The sequence below is a fragment of the Bicyclus anynana genome, chromosome 2, assembly GCF_947172395.1.
Source record: "Bicyclus anynana chromosome 2, ilBicAnyn1.1, whole genome shotgun sequence".
Taxonomy (NCBI): domain Eukaryota; kingdom Metazoa; phylum Arthropoda; class Insecta; order Lepidoptera; family Nymphalidae; genus Bicyclus; species Bicyclus anynana.
This window is the reverse complement of record NC_069084.1, coordinates 13,039,177-13,060,614: the sequence shown is the minus strand read 5'-3', so window position 1 is coordinate 13,060,614 and position 21,438 is coordinate 13,039,177. Positions and strand designations below refer to the sequence as shown.

The following is a 21,438-nucleotide window of genomic DNA, read 5'->3' as shown; positions in this document are numbered from 1 at the left end:
TACGTATACCGTAAATAAAGCTCATTGTTATCGAAAATTACAATGTCCACAGGCAAATCTACTACCTACATACTCTATCATATTTACGAAGGGTTGTCTGTCGATAGGCACCGGATGACATTTTTATTTACCTATATTTAATTTATCAGTTAGTATTAATTAAATGTTGTATTTCAAAATTTAACACTAACAACAATTACTTAAATTAAAATAATAATCAATAATTACCATTAAAAACACAAGACGCCATTTTTCTTGATAATTTTGAAAATTATTGATGCGACGCTTGATATGTAAAAAGCAATAAGACAACAGTGGTTTTGTTTTTTTTATAACTTCACCTATCAAATAACACTTAGGTTATTAAGACGAATCTAACGATTTTTTAGAAACTGAGCCAATCTATATTTGCCTAGACGCTGAACGGATAGCCGTTCAGCGGCTTAGTAGATATGGGGTAATAAAGATTATTACATAAATTACCCTTCTTCCAGTCGGGTAAAAACCAAGGTTGTCTTTTAAATTGACCTTTTCAAAAGTCTCCTTCACTGCCGTGGTGCTCGTATCAGAGCCTAGTTAGTGTATAAAGTACAGTGCAAACTTTGCGCGCCGCAGTTACGAGGCAAAGTTTCCATGTTGTACGCCAGTTATGGACTTTTGAGGGCACTAAACTTGTGTACTGGGTTTTGAATAGGCACTGAGCATGATTTGATGGCTAAAATCAATGCTATTGCTATATGTATAGAATATTAGCAGACAAGCTTCATCCGCGTGAATTTAAGTTTATCACAAATCCCGTGGGAACCATAGGTTTTCCCAGGATATAACTTATATGTACTCGTAGCTTAAACCTCCTATAACTTCTAGTGAAAGTGCTATTAAAATTAGCCCAGTCATTTCAAAGATTAGCTCAGACAAACAGGTAGTTTTTTATCGATCGAAAGGAGGTATTTTTTTGTTTTTGTTATACTTCCATGGAATTAGGCAACGTTTTCGATGAAAGGCCTGAGTTTTGATTTTTTCCGATATTACCAACATTCAGCACAATTATCGTTATTATCAATTTACACAAAATCTTGACAAATAATGACCTTCCTCATAAAAACTCTATCTATTGGAGAAAAGCCAAACTAGACTCGTACTATCTAACTTTTCAATTACGTGCATTTTAAGAAATTAAATATCACGTGTCTCAAACGGTGAAGGAGAACATCATGAGGAAACCTGCATACCTGAGAATTTTCTTAATTATCTAGGTGTGTGAAGTCTGCCAATCCGCATTGGGCCAGAGCGGTTGACTATTGGCTTAACCCCTCTCATTCTGAGAGGAGACTCGGTATAAGACCAATGACTGAAACAACTATCGGAACAATAACAGTTGACTCAACATTCCACATGGCGGTAATCTCGTGAGCAAGATCCAAGTATTTTGATACTTTTTCTTTTTCGGCTTTAACCAGATTATCGTCATGTGGGCTTTATTGTTAGGCTCAGCAAAACGTTTTACATTAACATGAAATTTATTCATTGTCTTTTATCTTCGTGACACTGCAATAAATAACATTTTCTCGTAACAGTAGTTCGTTCATTAATCTAAATTTTATATGACTTTAATAAAGATTTAATAAAATATTGCCCTATAAATCAAATTGTTTTATTACATGAGACGACGAAGTATATTGTTATCGAGGTACCGTTCCCAGTCTACGTAAATTACTGCTGCTGCAAGTACAATAAATCTTGATCAATTATGTAAATAGTCTACGTTTAACGTTGACACGCCTTGAATAAAGCTTGCTTCAGTATTTTGTAAAACTGTATTTTGCATGTTTCAAACTTTATTCTTTCATTACTAGCAGGCCTATGATGTCAAGTAGCACAACCATCACCTCAAATATACCAAAGTATCACACACAAGCAAAAGAAAGCTACAGAGGTTTCATTTATTTAATAATATCTAGCATCAAGCTAATTTAGAGCAGGACACTTGTTTCCGCCTATTCTATACTCGTCGATGTAATATTCACATATAACAAGTTTTACTAGAATTTGAACTTTATTTCTATGGGATGCCAGAAATAAAATGTAATAACACCGAAGTTGCCATTGAACTTAGCGATGTCACATCGCTGTAACTTTACAGAATGCAGAGGCTGATCAAATGTTATAAGTTCCTCGATTACAGGTGGTATTAACATTCATTATGTATGTCATTGTAGCGGGGAAGTATCAGTGTTGGCCTATTTTCCTCTGCCACAAAATAATCATTGTCGCTGCTACCCGTTACATCACACTAAGATCAAATATCACGACTATCCCTTTTACCACAGTATCAACTTCCACAAACAAACTTAAGTCGTTTCTTGCTTCTTTTAATACATAATAATTGAAATTATGATTGACAAGGCAAGCAGACGTTGTGAAATGAAATTAAGTAACAAAGCCATTGTCTTCTACAAACGAACGAAAAGAACTTTAAAATTTAACATGTAAAAAATTCAATTACCAGCGAATTCATGCTATGCTGTTTGGAGAAATAAGCAAGGCAGTACAGACTCTAACGAACTCTCTGACAAAGAGCCTAGTAATTCATTTGAGTTATACAATAATCTAACAGTGTGTCTGACAGTTTTGTACATTCAAATTTCAGGGATAAGTTTAGTGCCATGTTTTTATAATAGATTTAAGATTATTATATATAAAATACAAAGCGAGCAATAGTCCAACGATCATTAAAAGTCGGCCGGTCGGTTTAATTTAATAAAGCGAAGGCAGCGCGGCCAACTTTTAAAAACTTCAACGTTTGCCGAGATAAATGGCGCAAATTGTATATATTACAACAGAAAAGGCAGAATTATTTACTTTTTAAGAAAATTGTACCTATAGAAATTGAGAAGTGCAAAACATTTTATTTAATTTTGATTAAATTAGGAGCAAATAAATAAACGCGCCTTGATGACATTATTATTCGTATGTCGCAACGTTCTAACATTGGATTATATTGATTTTAGTGATAACATTTACAATGAATAATTATTATGAAATTTAACTGAATTATTCAAAAGAAAGAATGAATTATTCATAGGAATATATTAAACAGTTGTGAAATAGCTATAATTTTATTCATAAACAGATAACTAAAACTAATAAAACGCAATCGTAATTTTGTGATATTAGCCTGTTATCCAGACAAACGGACAAAAATATTTTTGCTTCATTAGGTGTATGGTTTAAATGACTATAAGCAACAAAACATAGTTATTTTGACATCATAGACACGCATTCCCATAGGAACAGGAAGTACCCCGCATACTTCCTGTTCCTGGGTGACCCCGCACTAGTGGGCGCAGTGTTGGTCGACCCCCCACCAGGTGGACTGATGACATCAAGCGCGTCGCAGGGATTCGGTGGATGCAGGCGGCTCAGAAACGTGGTGTTTGGAAGTCTCTACAGGCCTATGTCCTGTAGTGAACATTCATCGGCTGATATGATGATGATGATGATGATATTAGTATGTATTAAACAACCATTTAGCATTTAGGGACACTTGACTATAAGAATAATTAGCATGAGAAAAATTATGTTAACACATCCACAATACGTAGATACGTACAGCTTCCTAGTTCTAATATCCTTTGAGCTAAAACTGCGGACGGGTGGACAGATGGAACAACGGCCATTTAAGGGTTTTTTATTGACTACGGAACCCTTAAAACAGATAACATTAAGTTTTTTGCGTATTCAACAGATTAACATAACTCGAGCGCTACAATTTAAAGTTGAATATTTACTGGAAGACTGCCTAAAGCCTCTTGGAGTGAGCACCCCGCATTTGCGATGTATGCTAACTAGCCTATTTCATTTGAAACGTTCGCCCGTTCGCTACAGCTGCGTGATCAATTATGTAAACGGTTTCCACTACACGCCCGGTATCTGCACTGCACATGACTTATTGCTATTGCTCATATTACACAGTCGTGAAAATATTTTTTGTCTACCTATTCCCATGTCGTAATCTAGGTACTCAATATAAAACCTTAAGCCTATCACAAAGCAGTGTGCCTAGTGGGAGTTTTCAATGTTCTCATAGTATTACTATCGCGTTAACGTAAACGCGAATTTATATGGAATTGACACAGTTGTGCATTAGTGCCACTAGATGGCGCTGTTTCAATTCCTTAGAAATTCGCGTTTACGTTAACGTGATCGTTACAGTATCAAACTGCCACAGGCCCTCTGTTCATTACTACAGGTCGTTTGGTTCATTACCATGCCGGTAAGCAATTTTTTCACCCAACTGCAAGAAGGGTTATGTCTTTCGCGCGTATCTTGTATGCATGTATGTAACTATGTAATATTCTTTAATTTAATTTTTAAATAGGTCCATGGCATTGGCTACAAAAATTCAGGCTTTCTTGTTAGAGCCGAAATCCACGCCACGCCGGTACAAAATCGAGTTCAAGCCCAACGCCAATTATACAGGAAGAAATTTTTTTTAGTGCGGATATTTTTATATTTTGTACATAAACAAAATTTAATGATCACGTATTTTTTCTTTTTTTTTTTAACTCAAAAATAACAAAATTATCGTTAGCTAAAGTTATTTACTTTTGAACAGAATTTTAGGGTCACCCTATTGTGCGTTTATTTTATTTTCGTTTGATACCTAAAGGACGTCACCAGATCACTTTTAAGCTGAATATATCTTGTTTAGTAATAATATGTACATTATTTTGTTATTTTAGAGACATAAATTAAAAAAAAAAATTACATAAAATGTATCGAACTGTTTGTAGATTTATATTCTATTAATGATACAGAACCACGAAAAAAAATATCCGCACTAAAGACCGAATCACCCTGTATATTACCAAGTTTTATTATTCGGCTTCGCTTTCGGCTTGCACAAAAATCACTCATGCTACTCGTTTACTTTTGCATGTTTGTTTAGCTTTGGATGTAGTGGTAGCGTGTAAGTACATAATGTTTTAGTCCTCATTCGCACAAGAGCATTTTTAACTTCCATTAAAAAAGCTCTTATGCGAATGAGGGCTTACAATATTGTTGTTCACAGTTGACAGACAGCGCGTTGGCAAAACTGAAGTACGAAACGAAACTTCCATGTCGCATGTCGCAGCCATTAGGTAGGATTGGCCATCTAATAGGCCTAATAATAATTCCTAGGCCATTCATTAAACCCCGGCATTTAATAAATTTGTAGGCCGAGAGTAAATTAAATTATAATCACTTGACGTTTAACAACCTGGCCTATCGAAATCTGCCGTTTGAAGATGACAGACCAGAACTGAGGTAACCAAGAGTTGTACTCAATCCAAGACAGCTATGGGATAATACTAAGTCTATGTTTTACGGTTCGAGAGCTGGCGATCATTTTTGGGGAGGTAATTAAAGCAAGTTGAAAACTTGTTCTGTATCTCTCTCGTACTACACATACACAGAACTGGGGACCTGTCAACTGACTCCACTCGAGTATATTTACAGACAGTCGATTATTTTTCCCCACTTTCACCCTTGGAACTTTTAAATGGCTCAACCGATTTTCATCAATCATGACTAAGGACCAGCAGCGAAAAGTTTAAACAAACCTATTCCTAGCGGCTTATCTTTTAAAAATCCATACATAAGTAAAAAAAAAGTACTCAGACATATACATAATCATAATTTATTTTATACACTCGAAATAGGTATATAATATTACTAAAGCATTTGTACAATCTGTAATAAAAACGCCTGCGCGCATTACTAAAAAAGACATGACCGGGTTATCTATTACAAAATTTTAGCCTACGCTACTGCTAAGGACACTTGCACATAGTCACCTTTCATACAAAAAATACTAAATCGAAATTGCTTCATCCGTTCGGGAGCTATGGTGTCACAGACAGACTGACAGATAGACAGACACGTAAAACTTGTAACACCCCTCTTTTTGCGTCGTGGGTTAAAAAATAATCTCAGTAAATTATTACGTAACAAAATAATAGTTCACTGTGTATTTTTGGACGCCTACTCTCGACCTATATAATAAATGTTCACTGCAATGTAATCGTGTTGTGTGATTAATTATGTAAACGTCCCGCAGTGTCGACGTTCACTTGTTGGTGAAATAATTCCAAATGAATTATTACTATATAATTTCTGCGGGATTTCCGTGAAATCCAGTTTCTAATTCATTATTTAATTTGCAGACCCTTAGTTCTTAGAATATTCCATTTTGCGTACGTTTCGGCATTAATGCCTTTTTTAGAAAAAAGAATAATAATATAATGAGGTATAGTGTAAATAAATGAAAAAGTGCTTTGATAATAATTTGCTAACTCTTAAATTCAGTACATTCATAATACGAGTAATAACATACGAAATCCATATGTACAGAAAGTGTGAGTTGTGTTATCGCCTCGTTTGCAACGACTTGCGGTACGGACGGCTTCAGTGTGCTCGTGGCGTTCAAGCCGTCCACATCTCTTGTTGTGTAATTCTTTATGGGTTACTTGGGATAGCCGGGGAGAGTGACTTGAGAAGAAAAAGGGAGTGTTTGTTAACAGTCAAAGACGCCTTTAACCCTACACACAACGTTCACAAGTGTGTGACTTCACTCAAGGTCATTCTCTGCCATTCTAGGGTATTGTTTTGGTTACAGTTTGATTTGTTAATAAAGTTGCCCTGACAAATGTTGTGAATCATAACCTTTGTTCGACATTAGTTTTCATATTTTTGTAATCACTAAAATGTAAAATGTGAAGCTGTTTCTTGTATTATTTGACTAATCTCATTCGGTGTGATTGCAACAATAAATGGATTGTTTCGGATCAGCTACATTTTGCAGTAAACATATTGGACATTTAAAATTTCCTTGCAACAAGAGCCGATGGCCGTTGGGGCGCAGTATTGGTGGATCTCCCACCAGGTGGACTGACGACATCAAGCGATTCGCAGGGATTCGTTGGATGCAGAAGGCTCAGGATCGGGATGTCTGGAAGTCCCTAAATTTGTGAAAACTTTCAAACATCACGATTTCCTACATGTACGGATTGGCAGATACAGAGAATTAAAAAAAAATAAGTTTGCCGGTTTCCTTATGATGTGTTTCCTTCACCATTTGAGGCACGTAATATTTAATTTCTTACAATGCACTTAACTAAAAAGTTGGAGGTGCATGCACCGGACTGGATTAGAACCTATACCCTCCGAATCGAAGGCACAGGTTATTTCCACTGCCCAGTATGTATCACGGCCCTTAAAACCTATTTAAGCAAGCATAATAAAACATAGCTACCTACTTACCGTGTGTTTGAAATATTTTCATTACTAACAAACTTGGCAAGTGCCTTGTAGGAAGTGCACTCCGCGTTGACCTCTATTTGTAAAGTCTGTGAAGAACAATAGCCGACCGTTTCACAAAGGTCATGTGAACTTAATTGCTTCAGAGGGAATGAACAAAATTTTTTCACACGAACCGAGGGTAGCCAGAAATAAAAGGTGACATTGTCAAAGAGCATTTTTGTGAGCCACTCGTCTTGTGTGTAGGATCGGAGGTCACAAATACATGCTTTTTCTTTGTTAAAAGCTTGATTTCACAATATATCTATACTAATATTATAAAGCTGAAGAGTTTGTTTGTTTGTTTAGTTGAACACGCTAATCTCATGAACTACTAGTCCGATTTGGACAATTGTTTCAATGTTAGATATCCCATTTATCGAGCAAGGCTATAGAAATACTTATAACGGAAATAATTCATGGTGCAATTTTTGTAATCACTTTTGAGTCTGCTAAAAATTGCTCCATGAATCGTTCATGAGGTGCACCGGTTTAATGATTTTGTTTAGTTGCGGTGCTTAAGACCAGTAGGTATTAAAAGTACTAATAGTTACTGCGACTTTGATTAGTAAATATTGTTACTGAACGTCAATATTTCGAAGCTAATTAAAAAACGAATTCTGTTATTCCTTAAGGATGATGTATACTCCGCGCCACGAAACAAGTCCCGTAGAAGCGGTGCTAATGTCATTTGGTAATGGGGGTCTTATTGTCATTATATAGTATATGGCGCTGTCAATTTTAGTTCAGGTATTAAACCCGGGACTTCTTTCGTGGCGGAGTGTACTCGTAACTTGACAGCGTAAACGAATTCGTATTAGTCTCTCTCTGTCTAACTTATTGCGTCAGACAGAATAGGCTTTAGTTCATATCTAAATCATCACGATAAAATACTGTATTTACAGAGTAGTTAGGCTGAACCACAAATACTTAAGTAGGTAGGTATATTTTTATTTTACGTTTCAACAAAGCTAAAACGATTGTAAGCATCAAAAGGTCATAACTGACGTCACACAAAGAAATTTGGAACCCTGTAAATGAATTATTAATTAACAAAGTTCAAACATCGGCTAAAGCGCAAACAAAGGTGAACTCTATTTTAACACCCATAAACTTTAATTCCGGCTGAACTGGTGCTTGGACAATTTCGTGATCAAATAAAATCACCAGAGCCAATAACAAAACAACGTGAAACAAACATGAAAATAATAACAAGGGGAACAAAAATTAACGAAGTCAGCTTTCAAGAGTTTAGATTACAATAAATTATAATTTTTTGTTTAAATGTCATCGTATTTCGTTCAATTTACAACAAATTTCTAATAATAATTAAATGTCGTTATACTCGAATTAGCAATTTATGATTTCAATGTAGACAGTTAAAGAATTACTTACGACTTATTAAAGTCACAATCGAAATTCATTTAATTTTAATTTACAAGCACTTTTGAAACGTCAGGTAATGTTATGAGATAATGGTGATAAATAAAGTAGAAAACTTAAAATTAAAGTTACTAGGATGGCATACGCGCCTTAGAAATAACTCATAACTACATGGTAAAGAGGTAAAACTCAACTTATTACTTATTTTTAAATATTTTTTATTTATATTATGACAAATTGCATTCACAAAATACCTAATCTGACAGAAATGTGTTCAGTAGATCCAAAGATTACCCCCACATTACCACAAACTTTACCTCTTTATAATATGAGTATAGATTAATATTTAAAACTAGCTGACGCCGCGTGTTTTCACCCTCGTGGTTCCCGTTCCCGTAGGAATACGGGAATAATATATAGCCTTCCTCGATAAATGGGCTATCTGACACTGAAACAAAGTCTAAATCAGACCAGTAGTTCCTGAGATTAGCATGTTCAACTAAACAAACAAACAAACTCTTCAGCTTTATAATATTAGTATAGATATATTGTGAAATCAAGCTTTTAATAAAGAAAAACATGTATTTGTGACCTCCGATCCTACACACAAGACGAGTGGCTCACAAAAATGCTCTTTGACAATGTCACCTTTTATTTCTGGCTACCCTCGGTTCGTGTGAAAAAATTTTGTTCATTCCCTCTGAAGCAATTAAGTTCACATGACCTTTGTGAAACGGTCGGCTATTGTTCTTCACAGACTTTACAAATAGAGGTCAACGCGGAATGCACTTCCTACAAGGCACTTGCCAAGTTTGTTAGTAATGAAAATATTTCAAACACTGAGTAAGTAGGTAGCGATGTTTTATTATGCTTGCTTAAATAGGTTTTATAGGGCCGTGGTAGCCCAGTGGATATGACCTGTGCCTTTGATTCGGAGTGTGTGGGGCATGCACCTCCAACTGCTCAGTTAAGTGCATTTTAAGAAATTAAATATCACGTGCCTAAAACGGTGAAGGAAAAGCATCATGAGGAAACCTGCACACTAGAAAATTTTCTTAATTCTCTGCGTGTGTGGATCCGCAGATGTAGGAAATCGTGATGTTTGAATCGTGTGTTTCCACAAATTTAGGGACTTCCAAACATCACGATCCTGAACCGCCATGCTCCAGTGAATCCCTGCGACTTGCTTCACGTCGTCAGTCCATCTGGTGAGGGATCCACTAACACTGCGCTTTCTAGTGCAGGGTTGCCATTCCAGTACCTTGGGACCCCAACGTCCATCGGCTCTTGTTGCAAAGCAATTTTAAATGTCAAATATGTTGACTGCATAATGTAGCTGCATTTTAAGAAATTAAATATCACGTGTCTAAATCGGTGAAGGAAAACATCGTGAGGAAACCTGCATACTAGAGAATTATCTTAATTCTCTGCGTGTGTGAAGTCTGCCAATGCGCATTGGGCCAGCGTGGTGGGCTATTGGCCTAACCCCTCTCATTCTGAGAGGAGACTCGAGCTCAGCAGTGAGCCGAATATGGGTTGATGACGATAATGTAGCTGATCCGAAACAATCCATTTATTGTTACAACCACACCGATTGGGATTAGTCAAATAATACAAGAAACAGCTTCACATTTTACAAGTACTGCTTGCTGAACTGAAGACTTGTATTCAGAGGTATACACCCTAATGCCAGCATTTGAAGCAGAGATGACAACGTTTATGCATTGAATCACAACTTATGAATTATTCATGTCTCGCATCCCTTTCCGTTTCATCCAAATCATATGCCCATCTCTTTCGCGTTCTGAAGCTACGTTTACAGGAATAAAACCTTGGTGACTGTGTTCAAAATGTCAAGTCGATAAGGCTTGAACCTTTAGTATTGATCATTCAGATTTTTGCTTTGCGGTATTACTTAAGGGAGGTTTAAGATGAATTTAAATACGCCCAGCGTATTGTTTAGCATCTAATTAATTTCACTCGAGTTTCATCCATTAACAAAAATGTTTTATTCTTTTTATGTATTACTTAGTTATTGTTTAAAATATAGATACCTTAATTAAACAGGACATAACAAAGGATTCGCTCCTTTGTTATATATTATACCAATATTTCCCGCTGCTAATTAGTCTGCTAACACCAAAGTGTTTAATGTTTAATATATTAGTTAAACGTGACTTCATCCGCATTGATTTCTGTTTTTTTTAACTTTAACGTTTTCTGACTCTCATCATGAACAATCCATGTTCGGTTCACTGTTGAGCACAAGTCTGCTCTCAGAATGAGAGGGGTGGCTAATAGTCCACTTTGGCCCAAACTTTATAGAAGGTAGTATTGAGAAATTTTACAGGTATGCATCAGGTTTTCTCACGATGTTTTTTCTCCATCGTTTTAGACACGTGATATTTAATTTCTTAAAATGCTCGTAACTGAAAAGTTACCGATACATGTCCCGGATCGGATTCGAACCTACGCCTTCCAAATCGAAAGCATCGGTTATATTCAGTAATATGTTTTCTGCCTCGAATCCCATTGAAAAAATGTCTAGCCACTAAATGATCTATATAAATAATTATAGAGTATTTTGGCATTATAGCTTACCAACAATAACAGACAAAAATGTATAACTAAAAAACCATATCAACTTTCACCCGGCATTGCCCGCTAAAAAATAAAAGTACCTAAATTGTCGCATTCGACAATATTAATATCACAGAACATAGCGTAGATAGCGTCAAAACTAACGCTTTTGTTAATTCCGTGATTAATACAAGGTCATTTAATATTTGTGTACTTATACTTACCTAAGTCTACATCTAGACGGGCTTGTTTTTGTTTAGTCCAAGAGCAGAGAGACTCTCATTTATTGCGAAGCAGATTTACGAGCTCTCGGGAGTAAGGAGAAGCAATTTATTGCCGATAATGCGATTAATGCGCCTAGGGATCACAAAAGTATATTTCGGTAAGTTTAATTATATGAATGTGCTGTCCGAAAACTTCTGGTGTTAATAAGTAGTTTTCTAGGGGTATTTTTGCGAAAAAGTAGAGAATGACACAGATGTCTACATCAGCTTTCCTAATTATAAATTATCATCTTAGTATAAAAAAATTATATGATTATAAAATTTTTCAAAAAAAAACAAAACGTGTAGCACTCAGGGACTACCGCCCTAAAGCTATAGCATAGTATTTTTTATCAACATAAATGCAATTATAATTTTTTATTTATTTTATTTATGCAGTATTTTGGGTGTTAATGCTTAGGTGTGAGGTATATTTTCGTTACGGAATTTCTTGATATGGTCACACACCGTAAAGCCCGCGATAATAGCTATGCAATAGCTTAAAAACAATAGAAAACATGACACATCCGAATTTAACAACCTATTTGCAATGTGACAATGTGAATATTTTCTATCATCTATTTCTTATACCAAATAAGTAAAAGATGATGGTATAATGGAATATTCCTTAAGCTGGATCTTGGATCTATACGTAAAAGACTATAGAGACTCATACACACACACACACTAATACGTATTAGAGAAAGTGTTGTAAGTTTGCGTAACCTTGATCCAGTTTTTTACTATTCTAAGCATACTTGGTATCGAACATCCAATTAATTTTGAATACATTTCTTACAAAGAAATGTAGTCAGAGCTTTTACAACTGCCTCGTTATATACGCGCTATCGTAAAAAGGGTTATTACGAAAATAATTCGCGTGCGTTGTTTCCATATTGAACCTAATGCCCAATGTTATTTGGAACATTCTTAGAGAATTATTAGAGTAATGTCAGATTTTTTGTGAATTCAACGTTCACGTTACAAATATAATTTTATCACGTTATTTTACGTAACTAGCATATATCTAATATATATCATATAGCAGCTGTAATGTATTTAAGCTAGGATTCTCATTTCTCCGAGGTTTCCCGAATATGTCCTAATTTGAATATAATCCTGGAAATATCCGGGATATAAAGAAGTTTCCGTCTGATTTTCTCCAACACTTTCCATAGGAAAAAATAAGATAGTCGGGAAATTTCTTTCAAGAGAGGAAATTCTCTACAACTTTCATGGATTCCATCTAAAAGGTCGATACTTAAACTATTGTGTGCATATTCAATATTATATAGCTACCACTTTCCTAGCTACTCGTAAATATATGATTGAATTGGAATGTGAATAAATGTTCAAAAAAACAACAAATATATTGATTCTGAAAACAATTATAACTCGAAAAGTTTCCGGTTGAAGTAGATAGATTATGAAAACAGCACTGATCCTTCTTGAGTACAGATTATAAAGTTTTAATAACATAATTGAAACACAAACTAAAATCAAACTCTCAAACTGGCAACTCTGTCAACTAGATTGTCCACTTTGCTTTCACTGAGCCCTTAATTTATTAGCGTAGGTAGATAATAACTCAGATGGATTTATGTTTATTAATAGCGCTATTGTTTCTCGGATTTCTACCTAAATAATGAATTATGTAACGTTTGCATAAAATTCGAGTTAAATTTGTAAACTGAATGAAGTGAGTTTTATATTAGAGACACGAGGCACAGGAATAATATAATAATACCACTTTACTTTTGTTTGTTTCATATTAGGTATTTTATGATATGGGAGTAGATAAAATTATTATGTCGACCTATGTCTGTTGGATTAACATTGAATTAAGTAATTATAACTAAAATTGTTAGGGATTGTTTACATAATAGGTAAAACATCAATCGTTTAAAAAGGTCTAGTGTAATATAAACGTAGGAAATACCAAATGACACAACGAATACTAGCATTAAATAATACGATGTATCCTAAATTGTATCTTGGACAGACTATATAGTGAATTGTGTCTCTAATTTTTAGCAATCGATTTTGCATTAATTAATTACTTTGCAGTATCTATTTGCAGGTAGAGTGGTTCGCCGGCGAAGTCTACCACCATCTTTGACGTATGCAAGTTGACATAATATACGAAATTGAGATTCTTTGTAACATATGCCGTCCTGTTCCTACTGGTGGTAATCATACAGTATTCACACATTTCTCAATTGATTTGAAAACTAGTGAATTTTGTCACAAAAATTAAATCAGAATGAGGTGATACAGGAATTATTTTATAAAGTTACATTTTTAAAAATTGGTGGTGGTAAAAAAACATAATTCCATTCAAGATTTTTCAAAATTCTACCCCTAAAGGGTTGAATGGGTTGAAAAAGGCGATGAAGTTTTTTTAATATAAATCTTTCAAGTTTTGAGTTATATTTTTGTAAAATGATTAGTGGACTATTTGTTATAATATATAAAACATGTGAAAATATAAATATAAAGGAATTAAATAGGGAGAGAACACATCATCTTCCACGCGGACAAAGTCCCTAGTAAAAGTTCGAATATACTCGTATTTAATCGAATACATAATTGCATCAAAGGTCATCAAATCAATACTTATTAATCTTCCAAAGTCAATATTACATTCAGAAGGTAACCTTTTGAACAAAAGCTTTGAAACATCACAATGGAACTAAAACATTTAAATGGAATCTATTCTTGTTCAAACTATTACATAGCTCCGACGGTAGGCGAATTGGTTTCTCGAAGTGTACTATAATACATTTTTCTCCTTTACTTGACTCACAATTTCTGCTCTGTTAAGCTTAGCTAAGCTCAGCTTACGTAAGCGGGAGAAAAAATAATCTGAGCATTAAACAGAAATCCGTTTTGCACCACTGCTTCAAAAGTAATTGACTGAAAGATGAAATCTGTAATGTTATTGGTTGATATTCGACCTTGCTCGTCAGCTTGTTATATCGTCTATTTGTCGGGCCTTCAGAGATTTTTTATACTAAGCCCCGGGCAGATAGAAAGCGTTCAGGCGCAGAATTTTGTATCTTGATGTCACATCGAAAAAAAAATGTGAGCCGTCACGGGACGCTGGCAGACGTGAAACATCGACATTATTTTGTAAAAGTAATATGCAGAAAAGAACAAATTGTGATAGGAACTAAATATGTCATAATTATACAATAAATACCACACCGTACACACTACTGCATATAGACTGTATATATATACCATCATATAGCGTGGCGACGCGTCACCACGGCATGCGTCGCCACGCCAGAAATCGGTTTTACGTGCGGCTATAAATGTTTCACATCAAAATACGCATATATTATTACTTTACTAACGAGTAATATAGTTTTTACGAAGTAAAACTTTATATTACGTCTAATACCATCATCGTACCTAAATGGTACGGATTTTCTTATTAGAATTGACCTTGTAACCTAGTCGATAGTCATGGCAAAGAGACATTCATGTTCATGTTCCTTTGGAAAAAACAATCGTAGAACCTACATTTCAAGTAAATACTACAAGCAGACGTTTACTGCGCGTGCCACTAAATTGTAGAATGTACTCCCAGTAGACATTCGTCAATCTAAATATCTAAATCATTGGACATATTTAAAAAAGTAGTTGAATTACATTAATTCTCAATAAATTATGAAGCACGTATATTTACTTACTGCCACGATATTAAAGTAGGTATATATTAGTTTATTATTACATTATATTTATTATTTTAATTGTATGTTTGTCATTTGGTTTAAATATTAGTGGGTAATTATTTTAATGTATGTATTTTGTTTTATTTACATCACCTGCATTCTTGTGTTCTCATATTGCCTGGAAGAAATAGCTACGTAGCGATAAGGCCGCCTTTTGTATCCTGTACTACACTTTTCTGTGTTATTGTTCGTATTTTCTTCTTTTGTTGTAAAAATAAAGTGTAAATAAATTAATAATGAATAAATTTCAATTAAATTTTTGTGTGCAATAAAGTAATCTTTAAATAAAATAAAATATATATCAAAGTAATCGAAAAAGTAATTTTCCTGCACATCTTATAAGATGAAGACGTAAGTAGCATTACATAGTAGAGTTAAAAAAAACAACTCTACCTTTATACGTCCAACATAGTTATTTATACAGGGGAATGTAACCTCCATTCTTTGTTGGGATAGAAAGACATAAAAAAATAGTTTTAATACACGTTAAAGTATACTTCACTTTTATTTTCCCGCTGAGGTTTAATTGCATTTCTGTTCGAATTTATAGCGACTCGAGACGCGAGAGGCAGCAACAGGGAGGAGGTCGTTTCGCACGCCGCATTTCCTGTAGACTCTACATAGAGGAAGCAATTACGGTGCACACGAGCCCAACTGCTTTAAGCACACATTTCTTTATGCTTTCTCCTCTCCTAGTAACCTATATTTTGTAGAAAAGTGGTTTTAGCATGCTTTGTTCATATTTTATGTACCTTTGAAAAACATAGAATGATACCTTACCGTATAGGAGGCTAAGAAAGCCAGACTTTCGTCAGAACATAAAACTCCTATGATAGGAGCATGAGCTGTAAAATCATTGTAAAATTAAATATTAAGTACAAGGCAAACATAGTGATATAGTGAACAGACCATAGTGGCCTAGGGAAGTAGCAAGTTTCAAATTTCTATATCCTCGTCTAAGATGTAATATTCTAAGTATTCTAATATGTAGTATGTATTTTTTTTATTTTATTCACAATACTACAACAAATCCCTAATAATAAACTAAGCTAATACTTAGCTTCGTGGCAACCTGATAAAAGCCCTTAGTGAAAAATATAAATGAAAATATTCAAATAAATAATACTACAAATTACAAGTGAAACGCGAACTCACATCTATGCTATCGCACCATTTGTGTCTTTACAGGTTTATTTTTTTATTGACGGAATTCTTAACCTTATTTCTTTTCTAAGAATCTTTAGAGGATTTCTTTGAACGTAGGCGCGTAATGGCGTTAATACGTGAACAATTAGCTTCTGCGTAGCCACGACACTACGCAGCTCTACGTTGCGTAGATACTTTCTATAAACGCCTACGATAACGAAACGAAATGATTGTTAAAGACTTGTAGTCCAGCTGGACTATTCACTATTTTGGTCTTTATTGTCGACCTATTAAAATAAACGTCAAATCTATTGACAAAACGTCATCTACATACTATATACGTATGATATCCACCAGTAAGCACTGGATGACATTTGTTACATTTGTTTTGTTACATACATACAATCTGAATTTCTTATATATATGTAAACTGACATACGTCAAAGTTAATAAATTACTAGCTGGACTATCAGACCTTCTGAGACTAACAAAAAATAAACATACATTCCAAAAAAAAAATCGTTACAAAAGAATTCTCATTTTGAAGTTGCGATCATAATATTCTCCATATTTTCCATGCTACGAGTATCCCAAAGGCCACTGTTTAACAAAACGAAATAAAGTTTCGTGTCAACTAAAAGTAACCTACTTTTTGTTCTTCATCGGTTGAGACTTTATTAAAAAGTTTTTGTATTACAAGCGCCTTGTATTCTTTATTATATTCCGATTTTAAAAACGAAGCGGACTTCTTTTTCCTGAACGTTAAAAGTCGATCAATTAGGAATATAATACACGGCTATTGTAGTCGAGTTTTGTATAGAAGATTATTTTCCTTATTTTTTTCCAGACACGTTGGTTTCGTTGATAAAATAAATGAACCCTATATTTTATACTTTAGGCCAAGTATATACTTTAAAGACAACACAAACCATTACATCAAACAGTTAAACTGATGAAGTCAATAAAAAGTACTGTAAAAAGGCAAATTGACCATCAATTCGATTTTATATGAGCTACACGTACTTTCGTAATACGTACGAAAATACTATACAACCTGAAAACGAAATCTAATAAGAAAACACAGTGTGTTAGACTGTACATGGTATATGAAGATATATATTATACCAAATAATTAAAGTTTTATGTCAATTTGATTCTCTTAAAAAAACATTCATCACAATCAAATAAATAATGTTATTATATTATTTATTATTTTCAATTATGTGCTCACTATTTCCAAAATAAAAATAAACTGTAAAAGACAAAAGCCAGTATTTAAACTCAGACGATTGTAGTGATATTTGTGTCTCTATGTTTATAGCAATTACGGCGTTATCGTTATATAGTTACGTCACAGTTTCGTAATGCCAATATCTTAATCGAAATATTATATTATAAATTTCCGTAAAATAACTGAAATTTGTGGTACTTACTTAAGTATAAGTAAATATAAATAAGTCAAATTAAAAAGGCGGCCCTATCTCGATCTCTGGCAGAAGCAATCTCTGCCTTATGTTAGGGGGAATAAATAAAGAAATTCATGCTCTCTTGGCACAATTTTATTCGTAAATTGTTATTATATAATGTTTATAAAACATTTAACATTTGCGAGCTTTTATTTTAAGATAAAGTTCTCTAAAATATTGTTCCATCCGCAGTTCTACTAAATAATTCAAAGTTCACACAAATCCCTGTGCTTACTATTTAGGCAACCAGTGACCACGTTATCATAGAAGTATTAATTTTAAATATAAATATTAAACATTAATTTATATAACCCAATAAACTTTAGCTCTAAAAGATGTGTTCTATACAACACAGTAAAAAAGAAAATATAGTCAGTTCATTGGCAGTTACAACTACATGGTTTTATACACTTAATCGAGTTAATAAACCAGCCTATTCATTTGTTGATCAAAAACGTACTTTGTCTACGTATAAAAAAAGTATTCCAGTTATTTTATTCTTCCTGTGCTCACCTGTTAGCCAAAACCTCGATTTGAACTCAGTTAACACTACACTTACACTAGTACTTACATAAGTAAACAATCATTAAATGTACATAAACGAAAAGACATCAAACCGAAATAAAATTTGTTTTTAATTGATGTTCGATTGTTTTTTTTATTTATATCGATATAAATGCGGTTTTTAACAGTTCATTTGTATCGCTCGATTCGCCCGACCTACTCGAGGCGCGGCGGCCGGCCGACTGAAGCAACTGGGTCCCATTTTCCCGGCGCTTTCAGCAGTGTTGCCAGGCGTTAATTCAGCTCCCCATAAAATATAATATACAGTAACAAGTATTTTATCTGCGAAAATTTAAAATGGGTGCTACAACAACATTTAAAATTTTGTAATATCTGCAAAATCAATTACTTTGTTCTGTAATGTACGGTTATCTATAGGTACAATATAATGTCGTTGTCCAGAGTACTAATTTAATGCCGATAACAATAATATTGAAAGTAAATAAAACTTTTACAAAAGCTCCAATAGAGCAAATGCAATTTTCACCCTAGAATTTAGAATTGGTGCCTTGGCTACCCATAAAAAATATTTAAGAAATCTGGAAGAAGAAGGAAAAATTTGGAATTACTATAATTATAGTATCATAATAATTAAAGAAAAATATATGATTGTACACATAAATTGGAAACAGTAAACTTAATAGTTTGTTATATCGATTACTAATATTTTTTCCCCAAAAAATGGTAGTTCTTCCAACTGCAGCCTCATGACCCCGAATCCTTTGTGCGGTCCACAAACTGTGAACATACCTTTACAGTTCACAGCTTCCAACAATCTCCGTCCCTTCCGCACTCACAGCTGGCTACGTATACGAGTATACCCATCTCGTTCCTCCTTTTAAACTTATGACAAACTAATGAACTTAACCTACGTGGGTAACTATTGATGCGTCGTTAACAACTTAGTACAAGTGTATTGGTGGTGAATTACTAAGTGCCGACGTTTAAGTTTACTGAATATGAAAACTAAAAAAAATATATTACCAACTATATAGTTATAGCTCGGGACCTCGTTTGCCTGGAATTCGATTTTTAGCTATAAATTACCTGAAATCTTTCATACCTCTTTCAGTGTCCTTATGTTTTATTTCTACACCAAAAAAAACTATGTTCTTCTCCAAAGATAAATACCTATCTGTTGTAAAATTTATCTAAATCTGTTAAAAAAATTCAGATATTATCATTAACAAACAAAAAAATCATTTGTTTTGAATGGCTTGGTATATTTGAAAAGTTGTTTCTATTTTCATTTGCCCAGATACAGAGTTGGTTCAAAAACTTCAAGAAATAAGAAAAACTCAATCGAAAAGTCGGAAAATCGAAACAGCCAATTTTGTATATAACTGGTGTCCGCAACTTCGGCCGCGTGTATTTAGGATTTTAGGCTATCCCGCGTGATCTCCTAGTCACCCGTAATAATAACTATTTACGTTTGAAATTTCAGAGCAATCCGTTCAGTGATTTGAGCTGTGTGTCGATGGATCAGTCAGTGATGATTGCCTATTACATTACACAGAATTTGTACGGAGACTAAATGGTACGAAGTTCGGCTAACTAGTATTGATATGATTTTATAATTTATAATTAGCATTTATATACGCTTACCTAAGCGCTTAGCTTTATCGCTCTATCTGTTCTGTGTTCTCGATGTTATACTAGAAGTCGTATATAGACCGACGTTGTAGCACATCAAAGTAACGTCGGAGTCTACGTTTATTTTATTCATTTACAACTACAGAGTTGTTGTTTGACAGTAACGTCATTCATAAAATCTATTTACGATTTTCAAAGTTTCATAACAGCACAATGTTCTCATAGCGATCTGAAATGTAATGTGTAAACAATGTTAAAGGATGATTGAGTATATTTCTATTTTATACAGTTATAGTTATAGTTTTATTTCGTTTTTGAACGAGAAACACCGTTGAAGTGAAGATCAAACTTTAACTCTCAACATCACAAACATAGTTTCAGATTTCAACCTCAATTTTCTTCAAACCACAGTAGACCTAATCACTACTATTGTCACGAAGCTGAGTGACTGGCTACTGGGGACATGGTTACTCATATTATGTCGAGGAGAATATAAAAAAAACACACAGTTGTAGATCCTACCTCCATAATTGCCTACGGTACTACTACTACTACTATGCTATATATGCTACGCGAAAGTGGCAATGGGCAGGCCATATAGTTCCAAGAGCCGATAGACGTTAGTCGCAAGGTGCTGAAATGGCGACCCCGTATCGGTGTTGGTCGACCACCCTCCAGGTGAACCGAGGACATCTAGCGGGTTGCAGGAAGCCGCTGGATGCTCGCGGCTCGTGACCGTTTTATTTGGAAGTCCATGCAAGAGGCCTATGACCAGCAGTGGACGTCCATCGGCTGATAATGATGATGATGATGACTACTACTGTGAAGCAGGCTTTCTATAAACAGACGAAAAGTGGAAAATTAAAATATGTATCACTGATCTTGGTTTATTTATAAATTAATATTAAATTACGTTAATTGGATCTCAAAACTCTACTATATGAAACATATCGTAAACCCATTAGTAGTATTAAAATTCAGTAGATCACATTTATAGATTCCGAGTTTTTTTGACGTGACAACGTCTTATAATTCGATGGAGCCTGCACACTCAAAAAAGATGACGTCATGCGTCGTTCCCTCGGGTTGCCAACTCTTTTTTATAAGAATTAAAGTATTTTAATTCTTGTAAAAAAGAGCCAGCGTGGTGCACTATGGGCTAACGCCTCTCATTCTGAGAGGAGACTCTTGCTCAACAATCTCTGATAATAATATTATTGCAAATACTAACTGTATGTATATTGTATACCAATATATTTATATAGGTACATATTTATGTATATATAAATATGTATACATAAATATACATATTTATATATACATAAATATGTATTTCAGTACGATAATTAGTATAGTAAAACT

General features: G+C 34.2%; 1 protein-coding gene across 2 annotated transcripts in view; it reads right to left on the bottom strand.

Annotated features, from left to right (window-relative positions):
- The window catches only part of LOC112053394 (dipeptidyl aminopeptidase-like protein 6), a 156,871-nt gene extending 138,218 nt beyond the window's left edge, over window positions 1-18,653 (bottom strand). For both annotated transcript variants that reach the window (XM_052886322.1, XM_052886325.1), the window contains exon 1: window positions 18,433-18,653. The gene's annotated coding sequence lies outside the window, so the exon portion shown is untranslated. The remainder of the gene's footprint in view (window positions 1-18,432) is intronic.
- Window positions 18,654-21,438: the final 2,785 nt, after the last annotated feature.